General features: G+C 45.2%; 1 pseudogene; it reads right to left on the reverse strand.

The window, feature by feature from the left end:
• Positions 1–457: 457 nt before the first annotated feature.
• Positions 458–3,821, reverse strand: LOC112170700 (annotated as a pseudogene).
• Between the last annotated feature and the right edge of the window lie 8,467 nt (positions 3,822–12,288).

Genomic DNA, 12,288 nt, shown 5'->3' on the forward strand with positions numbered 1-12,288 from the left:
TCAGACAACTATGGAATGAAAATTTCAGTACTCGCGTTAAGTATGAAGTACTAGTCGAGATGTGAGTGGTTCATCTTCTGCCCATAGGTCGGTCCGGGGGTCAGTGGGACTGCGTTTGAGGGCCAAAGCAACGGCAAGCTATTAGGATCATAAGATAATTAAATTAAACTATGGAGAAAATGTCGCAAGATTAGATTCCAAGAGGAAGTCCTTACAGTTTGTGGGTCGTCATCATCGGAAGAAGAGTTTTCAACTTCAGGCTCTGTGGCCACAGCTTTTTGCTTGGCAGCTTGACCAGTGGCTGCCAGAAGGCTGAACATGTCCCTACTACATTAAAATTTGAGTAAGGGGAGTGGAGTTAAAAGCGAAAGAAGAAAATGAAAACATTCAAAGGGCAAGTTACCTCTTGTGAGGGCTCGCGGATAATAATGTCGGCTTGAGCAAGACGAGGGGCTCGCTAGGGTTGCAAAGCCGGCTTGGGTACTGGAGATCGCGCCTCATCTTCAGGGAAGCGAGCAGGCAGTTCGGTATCAGCATCATAGGGATACCACAGATCTTGGAAGATGGTCGCGAAGAGTTCATCATCCCTTTGTCTCCAACAGTTGATAGAGACTTCTTCCCACCATTGATCATAATCCTCGGAGGTCCCACCAATAGGAGCGAGTTCGCTGGCCCATTGAGGGAGATCGACCAATGCAAGCATGCTTTGGGTTGGCGAAGGCTCAGTTAGGGGACCAACTCTACGCTAGGAGGTTGTACCTACTTGTACCAGAACGAGCATAATTAGCTATAAGGAGCCACACTCACGGTACCGCCGAATGTACCAACTCCCACCAAGGGGATAACCTATGAAGGCACGGCCAGGCGGGCTACCGCTCAAACCCTGGACCGCCCCCAGATCACCGCTGACGCACCGCCACGCGCCGCGTCAAAACAACATCAAAAGCTCCAGACGCTGGGAATCGAAGCACAGCAGTCCCACATCGGAAACAAGGAGAAGATCAACCTCTTCCTCACCTATAAAAGGTTCTCTCCTCTCTCCTCATTAATTACACAATTACTACTCATTCATTATTATGCTGCCCGTATACAGTGACTGACTTAGGCATCGGAGAGTCGAAGACCGCCCAGTGCGGCCTCCTTCTGACGCCCTGTCTCTCGTGTTACAGCAAGCGGAAGACATCTAATCCTCGTAGTAGCGATCCGCCCGCCGGTTGTAGGGTTTAGTTCCAGGCATCAAAAAGGGGGAATGGCACTAACTGAATCAGCTCGAGTTGGCGAGCGAAATGGTTAGGCGCATAAAGCTCATAACTGAGTTCTTCCGCAGTGAACCTAATGTCTGAGCAGAAGATCGCGCGCGCGATCACTATAATTAACATCCCCAGGAAGGAACCCATGTTCAAGAAGAGGCGGGAATCTCCTATTGATCACTAAGTCGAGAGGCGGCATTTCGTGCAAGAGGTACAAATATGTAAAACACTAGGAATAGGGTGGGGATGTGTACCTTGCCTCGCGGCAGAGCCATCGACCAAGAAGAGTGTCAGCTAGTGGTAGCAGCAGAATGTCTCGAGGTGGAAGAATGGAAAGTAAATTTGAATCCAGAAATCAAGAATCCCAAAGGGGCCTGAGATGTTAGTTTCAAAAGGATGCATGGTGGCTTGGTATAGGGTGCGGTAGAGGGCGCCCAGAACCGGCTGTCCGAGCCCTACGCGGTGGCCGTTGTAGAGTGCCGTCGCGAGAGAAGTCCAAGGTCTAATGAGCTTGTTGGTGGAGGTGCAAAAGATGAAATTGCACAGCCAGTACTCCAGGAAGGAAATTCCTCCAGTCGCGTTGTGTTCTCTGCGGTAATGGGACAGCCACCGCGGGTAGGAACCGCTATAAGAGTTGCGGCCGGTTTGAGCCATTGTCAAAGTGAATGTGACAGAGTCAAATTGGCCATGTCTCGCTGTCAATGGGTAACCCAGTAATCGTGAGGATGTCTAGCAGAGTGATGCTCATTTGGCCAAATCGAAAGTGTTGGTGGCGGTGTTCCAGAAACAAAGAAAGGCAGCCAGCGATGAACGATTGCCACCGCGTGGAAGACAAAAGCAGAGATCAATAGTCTGAGTAACACCTGCCGCATCCCTGATAGCTAAATTTAAAGTTATTGATTTTCCTTATTCTCCTGCAAATATGTCAATTGTAATATAGGGAAATAAGGGTCTCCCGCAAAGGATTAAGTTAAACTAAAAGCTTAAACAAAAGTCACAAAACGTGACTGCAGTTCCTACTGAACAGCAGTCGAAAAACAAACTAAAATCCTAAACAAAACAACCTAAAAAAATATGGAAATTTACAGGGTTGTACTAGACACACAATGGGTCCAGTAAACAAAATTTGGAAATTTTTGGAGTTCTTTTACTATGGAAATAAAATACAGAAAAACAGAGAACAGAAAGAAAAACGAAACTGAAATAGATTTGAGATTGGTTGATATCAAGATGATGAACCTAACTAGGAAGGAAGTATCCACCTCTAACAATCACACACAACACACTTTTTTCAATTTACTTCCAATTAACTTAGTTGAAGACGCTCAGATTGGCTCGGTACGCTTGAACACAAATGGACTTCTTTCATAAAGAGTCTCTCTCTTTCTTCCCACTTCACTTCGTTCAGTGCCTTTGCTTCGCAACCTCCTGCTTGACCACTCAAAATTACAATCCTTACAATCCCCTTAGAGATTGCGGTCAAGAAAGTCTTGACATTTCCTGTTTTATCCATCATTCCTTGTTTCATAAACAACTGTTCCTTCTCCAACTCACTCAGCCTCACTCTCATTCTTGAAATCTCCAGCTTCAGTTCTTGTGTCTTTAATGAAGCACATAATTATCTCGAGGGGACATGGCTGCACTTGGTACACCACTGCTTATTCTCTGCGAGAGGAATCCATGTGAGCTTCCTGCATTCTTCAATCGGAGCTGCTCGAAATACAGAACTTGCACTGTCATCTGTACTGGGAGTCGCTCATTTTGTGCAGCGTGGTTGCATGCTTATTGAGAGAGCTTTTTGCAGTCTATGAACCCGCTAAGCTTCTTGCATTCTTGTTCAGTTAGCAATGAATGAACCTTCAAATATATACCGCCCACCCTGTAAAGCCCATCATCGATGACACGAGCATAATAAGGCAGGATTTCAATCATAGCAATGAACTTTTGTAAGCTCGGGTAAGGCTCAGGAGCATTTTCCGCTAAATATTTGTCAATAAGCCGTCCAACTTTCAACAATGAACCATGACTCGGAGAACCAGTGCCTTCAGATTCCACAATCTTCATTTTCTTCTCGCTGTAGAAAATTGACCGGTATTCGATGAACAGTATCAACATCATATAATGAACCGCCTGCTTGGATTGATGGTATAAGGAGATCATCAAGTGAAACCATTTCCAGCCGAAAAGGAATCCTCCTTTCAATCTCAAGCCTAAAAGCGACTGTAGCATCCACCACGATTGCCATCCTGAGCATCCCAAACCTCTGTGGCACCGAACAACTTTTCTCCGTTGGCATTAAGCTTATAAGGGTTTCCACTTCGCTGTGCTCAAATTCGATTTATGCCATGCACATTTTCCACCTGATTAAAATGCATGAAAGATGCAACAATGCTATCCGGTCGAACACCGAGTCTTGCCGTGGCACAAATAACCCTTTGATAATATTCTATCCTGAGAGAGCTTCAACCCACACAACCACTCTTAAGCTCTGAAGATTCACCATCACAATTTCACCCTTCCTTTTTTGGCTCGCTGACGCTGCGGATACCTTTTTCTTTCTTTCAGAACCATCGGTGTCATGTCTTACTTTGCTTGGAGTTTTAGTTACTTCGCTTCGGTGCTAAAAGCCAAATCATCGTCCGCATCTAATCAATCCGCTATCCCCTTTCTCTTTCTGCAAGAAATCGTCCTGTCCGCATGTGTCCTGAAAATAACGTATTCGTGGTATTCTCTTCCCGACAGCTTATTCTATTACGAATTCCTACTCACTCGCTCGCCTTCGGGTGAGTGAAGAGTTCGTCGCTTCCCGAAGAGAGGGTATTCGTTAAAGCAGTAATCATCGAAGGAGAAGTCTTTGGGTCCAAGAAAGCAAGACGGGAAGGCATAGAGTCGATGCGAAATCCCGGCTAATCAAAAGTACAGGCAGAAGGCCAAGAGCCTAGTCGTGCAAAGATTCAAGCAGCGTATTCTCATTCAGGTGCGAAAACAGCTTCTTCTTGACGCAGGAGATTCGTGAACAAGCCCATCTAAGAGCCTAGCAGTAGCTGCCTTTATTGTGACAGAGAGAGCTTCCAACAAGGAAGGCTCAATAATCCCACCTCGTGCCGGAACGTCATCAGTCCCAGAGCCTATTTGATGTGTCCTCTTTTGATTCAACCTCGTACAACAACTATGGCATCCAAGAGCGCTGCTTATTCCCCTTCATGTCTGAAATCTTTGAGTTTGCATCCGCTGTTGATCGATTAGTTCCTGTAGAGGGAGAATTAGTAACATCCACTGAAGAGCAGCCGGCATAATCTGATCTAGGACTAGGACCTGGCCCTGCATGTGCATTTAGTAGAATATTTCCTAGCGCTTTTTTCGGATCTCTAGAAACATACAGATTTTAGGATCTTCTATATCATATAGGTTGAACCGAGTCGGAGACTTAGCCTGATATTGCCAACCACTTCAGCCCGGAAGAGATGCTCATGTAACTCATTCACAGGGACAAGGAAAGCTGTTCTAAGGCCACTCGGCGCTTCCGGGGAATGCTTTTTATGGTTTGGGGCGAAGAAATATGTGTTTTCGTAGGAGAGTTCATCTGGTTCAGGATTTGGCCATAACATCTGAGAATGTGTATACCGTCGGGAGTACATGACCGTGGAACCGCCCTATTCTTTTTCTTTTATCAAAACTATATTCGCATGGCTTAGAATCTACTCTACTTACCAATAGGGATATTCTGATGGGACCGAGGAATCGGAGTTCTCTCCTTTAGGGAGGATTGAGAAAGTACACCTCCCGGAGCTATTTGATCAAGTGCCGAGCTGCTTTTGCTTTCGATCATAAATGCTTCTGTCGTGGCATCTACGAAAGGACAAAGGAACAAGCATTTTCGGGGAACTAGCCGGAGATTTCGTACCAAAAGAAAGGAAAGATCATTCTCCTCATTTTTGAATGAATTATTTAAATTGCGTATTTTAAAAAAGAAAAGTTTCTGAGCAAAGCGAGAAGCCACTTCTTGCCTAAGAATTGCTCCACCCGCTAGAAAATTGCATCGCATATTTCGTGGATTGAAATGTCGTATATAAATCTAAAAAGAAAAATAGCATACATAAATAACTAAAATAGAAGCCGTGCGGCAAGTCTGCGCTCTTTGGACTTTTCAAACTGGGCTAATGTTTCTGTGGTACTTCTTTCCCATGCTTTCCGTTGGGCAACACCCAACTACACCTCTCTATAGTTCTTCACTACTCGTATGGGAAGGTAAGAGGAACTTGCTTTTCTGGAGGGAATTATTGTTTGTCAATCAAGAATGCCTCAACTGGATAAATTCACTTATTTCACACAATTCTTCTGGTCATGCCTTTTCCTCTTTACTTTCTATATTCCCATATGCAATGATGGAGATGGATTCCTTGGGATCAGTAGAATTCTAAAACTACGGAACCGACTGGTTTCACAACGGGGGAACAACACCCGGAGCAACGACCCCATGACTCTTTCTTACTTTGTACGCTAGGCAGGAAGTGCTCTACACCAAGACTATTCCCAAGCAATGCAACCTAAATGTACGTTTATTAGATTTAACATGCAGAGATCATTAAGTTTGAAAAGAGTTTGAGCAATCACTAGGCATCGCAATTGACTTAGAGCCTTGCTAAACCTAGGGTTTTTTTTACTTGCTACTGAAAACTACCAATTACTTCTCTAGACAATTTGAGGAATCCAACTATTGATCCAGGCATAAAAAAAATCAAAGTATTAGAACCCTAGCATGCATACTAAGTAGGCCTCCAAAGCATACAAACATAGAATTCATCAATGAGAAATCGGTAAACAAAACCTCAACTTTATTAATTGGAAAACAAATTGAGTGTCAAGGCATGTTATGGATCATGTCTAGGGCTTCAACTACCCCCTAACTACTGGAAATTTAGTTACACATAATGGGAATCAAAAACACAAAGGAGTTCATGGAGAAAGAAGACAACAAAATCAAAAAATTGGAAAATACGGATCGGCGATCGATCTCTGGTGTGCAGCGATCGATCGTTTATGGTGTGATTCTGCAGTCTTGGTTCTCCTCCAGCTCTGGTGCGTCTATGCTTCTTCGTATGTGAGATGATCCGGTTCTTCAATGTCCAAGGAGATATTTTATTCAGTTTGTAACTCTGTCCTTTTTTCCTTTTGGGATTCTCACTCAGATTCAACGGTAATCCCCTTAGTTATGTTCTGATTGATTTAGGATTAATTGACATCATTCTATCCAATAGGAGCAGCCAAGAGAATTAATTGCTGAATATCGTTTTCTTCATGTTGCCTTAAGCTTCCTTGATTCATCAAGAGTCCACAATTCTCCATTATTTGCACATATCTCCTTCCTTTTGCTCTTATTTCTTTCCTTGCTTTGGAAAACCTTTTTTTTTTTTTGTGAGAAAATAGATCACTTCATTCATTAATCCATGGCCAGAAGGCACGTACATCAAATGCTGTCTTACACCAAAATCATAAAAGGTATAAGCTACCAGGCAAAGGACAGGTAACCTTCACTGTTAACACATGCGCTCACTTATTGAGCCTAACCACAAGAAAGAAAATCCTCCCTACCAACTTCCCATGAAGTAGTAACCTAGCCACCTAGAGACCTCAATTGGTGTACAACTAGAGAAACTAAGATGAAAGTAGTAGAAGATTCAACTTCTAGTATTAGGCCTATAGAAAACCAATACTACAACTAGATAGGAAAAAACCACTAGATTGCCCAAAAAGGGCCTATAGAAATTAGAAAATAACAAAAAGAAATAAAAGACGAGCCCACAGGATCGGCCTAGTAGCCAAAGGAAGACCAAAGTCCAGAAACCAAGCCAGGGAGTGCGGGTCGGAGCAAACCCGGTTGTGTTGCCAGACCAATACCTCGGCTTCCGAAGGACCATCGTCGCTTAACCAAGCCGCCACCAACTGATGTCGTCGACCGGATCGTCGTGGATCACAATTCCAAACCGAAACCTGATCCGATACAGATTCGGTCACCACAGCCTCTGTCCTCCGTCAGACCTTCTCAACCCCAAACCAGGGGAACCACAATGACAACCCGCCTCCGCTGCGCATCGGAATCCCTCTAGCACACCACCGTTGCTCGTACAAGCCTCTGCTGCGCAGATCTAAGGACGAAACAAGGAGGAGCCCCTCTGCTTGTCGTTCTCACACCAAACGCCACCCAGGCACTCCCAGCCATCTGCTCCTGCCCAAAAACCTCCTGGCCCTCACCGGTGGACTGGTGCAACTAGTTCGCCCGTCCGACGACGACGTCCCATAGATGCGCCGCCAGACTCGGCATAGAAAATTTCCTTAGGGTTTCGCTACTCCGACTTTCTTAGAGCTCTCGGGGTATCCTGCCTTCTTTTTTACATATCTAGCCAGGATTTACCCATGCTTTGGAAAACCTAATAAACATAAAAATAACAAAATTAACCAGAAAATAAGATAAACTAACAAAGTAAATATGGGAATTAACAACATTATTATCGCATTATTATGCTCCTATCAAATACCCCCACACTTAGGCTTTGCTAGTCCCTTGCAAATAGAGAACTAACGAGAACAAAAGACACGGACCTAATATCTTCCAAACATCTCAAAGAACTTATAATGCCCACAAGTATGGTCAACAAAATTCACGTAATCACATGTCAGAATTCACAACCTCACTTAAAAGCTAATTTATTTTGATAACCATAGTGCTAAAGTTATAGTACAGGAACAATCAAACTAGTGCAACAAAGGAGAACCAACTTATTCATGGGTCAAACAAGCGTCAACTCAGTTTCTCACAAACATGCTCTCAATTTCTTTTCACTCATGATTTTCTGACTTGATGTATAAGCATATATTTCACTCAAGTTATATGTGAGAAGAATGATATAATAAGACAAAACAAATAGCTCACATATGATAACAAGAAACAAAGGCTTTTTCTGAAAGTTTTTTACATATGATCCCATGATTGGAATGCCAAAACTCAGACGAAGGGCCAGTGACACCATATGCTCACCCCTCCACACTAGTCTCCACAAATTGAATGCACAACTTCAAAGATCAAAAAGGTATTTATTCAGGGTTGTAATGGGGCCAAGGGTTAAGGTTAGAAGAAAGAAATGATAGGAAATTCAAAGATCCTGAAGAACCTAAGAGATAACAAAGTCTTGAAACTCTTCAAGGTAATCAATCTTCGAACATGAAGCAAATAATTTTTTCAAGGCCAGATGTCATCTTTTTGGGCCTTTGCTTCATTCTAAACCTTCTTTTAACACTTGTGAAATATGACAAAGACCACATTTTCTTGAACAGGCCTTCAATTCAAAATAAACTCCTTATTCACAAAAGGGGGACTAAAATCCATTCACACTTTTTTTTTTTTTTTTGCTTTTGCCGTATACTTTTTTCTTTCATTTTTTTTTTCGTTTTCTTTTCGGCATACATATATATATATATATATATATATATATATTATGGACAAGTCTTACCCCCACACTTGCTTACAAAAGTACCTCGAACATAAATATATCTCTAAAAATATTTGCTCCACTAATTCCTTAGGATAGGGTAATGATACATCTATACTAAGCTTAGGGTTAAGGAATTTATGGTGATGAAACAAAAGGCTTAATGTAGGCTCAAGAGGGTTAACTAGGGTATTGCACATCTTGTGTGCATAAAAGGGACACAGGTTAATTTGGCTATGATGGTAATCCTAATGCCTTTATCCCTTCCCATCCATCATGCAATTCAACCATACGCTTCAAGAGGCTTTGGGGCAAGTTCTAGCATTTGTCCTTATAAGATATGCAAGTCGAATCCGAGTCTCAACCAAGATGAATAAAAGATGAGATCATGTAAAATCCTCGTCAAGAAAATAAGATGATTCTATACTAAGCACTCATAAAAGAAATAGCACATTTACAGGCTCAAAAGCTCACAAGGTTTTAAATCAAGTTTAACCTGTCATAGCATGCATCCATCAATTCTCAAGTATCACATTAATCCAACCATCAATGTATAAAAATCAAGCACAATAATCATCTGTTAACGTTTGAAAGTTCGGCGGTAGCTGAACCTTTGTTAACGCCGATCCGGTGGGTGGATCGACATTTGTGGTGTTCCCAAAGCCTTCGCTACCTGTCAAATAAAATACAAAGGGCGTCAGAGGGAGACCGCGCTGAGCGGTCTTCAACTCTCCGATGCCTAAGTTAGTCAATGTACTTATGTTGACAAAGTAACAGTAGGTAAGTATTGAATGCCCCTCTCATGAGGAGAGAGGAAAGAACCTTTTATAGGTGAGGAGGAGGCTGATCTCTTCCTTGCTTTCGATGTAGGACTGAAGTGCTTCAGTTCCCAGCTTTAGGAGCTTCTGATGCTGCTTTGGCGTGGCGCGTGGCGCGTGGCGGCGCGTCGGCGGTGATCTGGGGGTGATCCGCCGCTGAGGTTGTAGCCCGCCTGGCGGTGTATCTGTATGTCATTTCTTTGGTTGGAATTAGTACCCTTGGCGGTACACTGAGCGTGGCCCATTATAGCTAATTATGCTTGCAAATGTACATGTATGTATAAGTCCCCCAAGTCCCCAGTCAAGGAGGGCAATCTTGGTTGGGGAGTTGCTTGGCGGTTTGAAGCGTTCTCTTCCGCTAGACTTTGCAGGAGCATAATTAGCGTCAGTGCGTTGTCAACCATGGATTTTGTGAGCAAACGCTTTACACCCTTTCAGGTGGGCCCCTGCTAGGTCCCCCAGGGAGTCCCCCACTCCCCGGCTAAGAAAGACCTCCGGATGGCCGGCAAATTGTTCGTTTAGGGGGAGCTGCACGGAGCAGAGGGTGTTAGGTAGCAAACCCAATCTTAGCACCCGAGTGACGGGGGTCAACGTGCCTGATCAGGGCCGTCGTAGACTGTTGATAAGTCCCCGTGTCCCGTAGGGACGATCTGACCGTAACGCCGCATGGCGGTCGTTGTCAGAGTGAAGCGTGCCCTCGGGATACGCAGCTGGCGGATATCCCCCCGCTGACTGCAGCAGGAAACAGCGTCCAGTAGACGTGCGTGGCGGTACTTTATTGAGCGATATTGCGTTGAACAAAGCACGCAGTTTGCAAGATGAAAGGGGGTTCCGCCAGAGGTCTGTAGCGGAAGGCACGCCGCTTGCATGATGGCTAGGGAGAGGTTCTGCTGGCGGGGTTTCGTTCAGCGGAGACTTCGTCACTTGGAAGATGACAAGTGAGAAGTTCTGCTGGCGGGGTTTCGCTCGGCGGAGACTTCGTCACTTGGAAGATGACAAGTGAGAAGTTCCGCTGGCGGGGTTTCGCTCGGCGGAGACTTCGTCACTTGAAAGATGACAAGTGAGAAGTTCCGCTGGCGGGGTTTCGCTCAGCGGAGACTTCGGACGGTTGGTGAAGTCATCCAAGTGGTTACTTCCACCAGACGCTTCGTCTGGTGGCTGCTGATACGTGTCCAACCCGTAGAGGGTTAGCGTGCGGAGGTTTGCTTGCTAAGCCTGGCCGTCTTCTCGCCATAAATGATAGTAATTATGGATTTTGTAACCAAGGCGACGCCTCGGTTAATCCAGAGGGTAAGTGGAGACGTGGGACACGTGTACGATTGGCGTGAGATGCCGTTTTTCAATGGATGGTTTAGAATTCTTTGACGTTGACATAAAAAGGGGGGAAACCAGCGAGATTGGACAATTTGCTAAAACTTGAAACTCTGCTCATCGTCTTCAAGCTCTGCTCGTCCGAGACTTCAGCAAGAGGCTGCCGGGATTTCGTGGAGTTCTCGTGCCAGGAAAGACGAAAGTTTCCGTCATCGAAGATTTATTGTTCATCACCACACCGGAGTTTTCGCCTTTGAGGTTGGTATCTTGATTTTCTTCCCTGTTTCATTGGTTCTGTGTTTGGGGTGTTATCTGTTCTTTTCTGGTGTGCTCTGAGGGTGTAAAGTGAGATTTGGGGGTGGGTTATGGTGTTTGGCAGAGGGTTTGTGTTTAGGGATTTTCTAGATGGTCGAATCTGGGTTGAGTGTGGTTGTTCTTGTTTTGGCTTTTTCTGGGTAATTGTTCTTGATGTTCTTGGCTATAACTGATGTAAGAATAAGCTAGATCTGTGGTTGTGCTAACTGGTGTGGGTTTTAGGGTTTGGGATGGCTAACGTCATAGAGATTTCGAGCAGTGAGGATTCCGGGTCTGACGTGTCGTTCAGCGCGGCGGATAGAATATTTATTGACTCGTTGCGTTCGTCTGCCCATGCAGGAACCTCACTGCCAGAACCGCTAGAGGTTGAGCCGTTACAAACAATACCTTGGGGCGTAGCCATGGGTTGTGTTTCGCGTGCTGAGAGTTCTAGGGCAGGGGAGACAGCCGTTGCGAAAAATAGGCGTGACGAACGACTAGCGAGTAACAATGCCGCCAGTGGTTCCGCTGACGGGGGAGATGTGGCGGGAGAGAATGCCGAGTCAGCGTGGGTTCTTTCCGATGGTACCTTTGTTGACGAGGCAGGTGGGCGGATGAACGCCGTCGCCGTCAATCTGTTGAAAGGGATGTACCGCTTGCCGGGAGTGGTAAAGATGCGTCCGCCGACAGTGGACGAGAAGGCATCGATGCTGCCAAGGGGGTCTGCCGCCGTGCACGAGGCGATATTCCGCCAAGGAGTGACACTCCCACTGGTGCCCAACCTACAAATTTTGGTGTGCGAGTTCGGCCTTGCGTTCTTGCAAATTTGTCCCAACATGTGGCGGTTGATGTTAGCGCTGAACTCGTTATGGCGGCTGTCTGGTTGTGAAGGGCCAACCGTGGTGGAAGTGCTGTACTTCTACGAACTGGTATATGTGAAGCGCCAAGGCTGTAGGGGGCAGGTGAATTTGAGTCGGCGTGTGGGAGCGCCGAAGCTGATCGAGAATTTGAGGGACTCTATGTCCTATTGGCGGGGGACCTTCTGCGTGGCCACGGCAGGGTGGGAATACCAGGTCGGGTCCAACGAGGGGGAGCCGACGTTTAGGATTAAGTCGGAGTTTCAACCTA

This window comes from Rosa chinensis, chromosome 6 (genome assembly GCF_002994745.2).
Source record: "Rosa chinensis cultivar Old Blush chromosome 6, RchiOBHm-V2, whole genome shotgun sequence".
In the NCBI taxonomy this organism is placed as follows: domain Eukaryota; kingdom Viridiplantae; phylum Streptophyta; class Magnoliopsida; order Rosales; family Rosaceae; genus Rosa; species Rosa chinensis.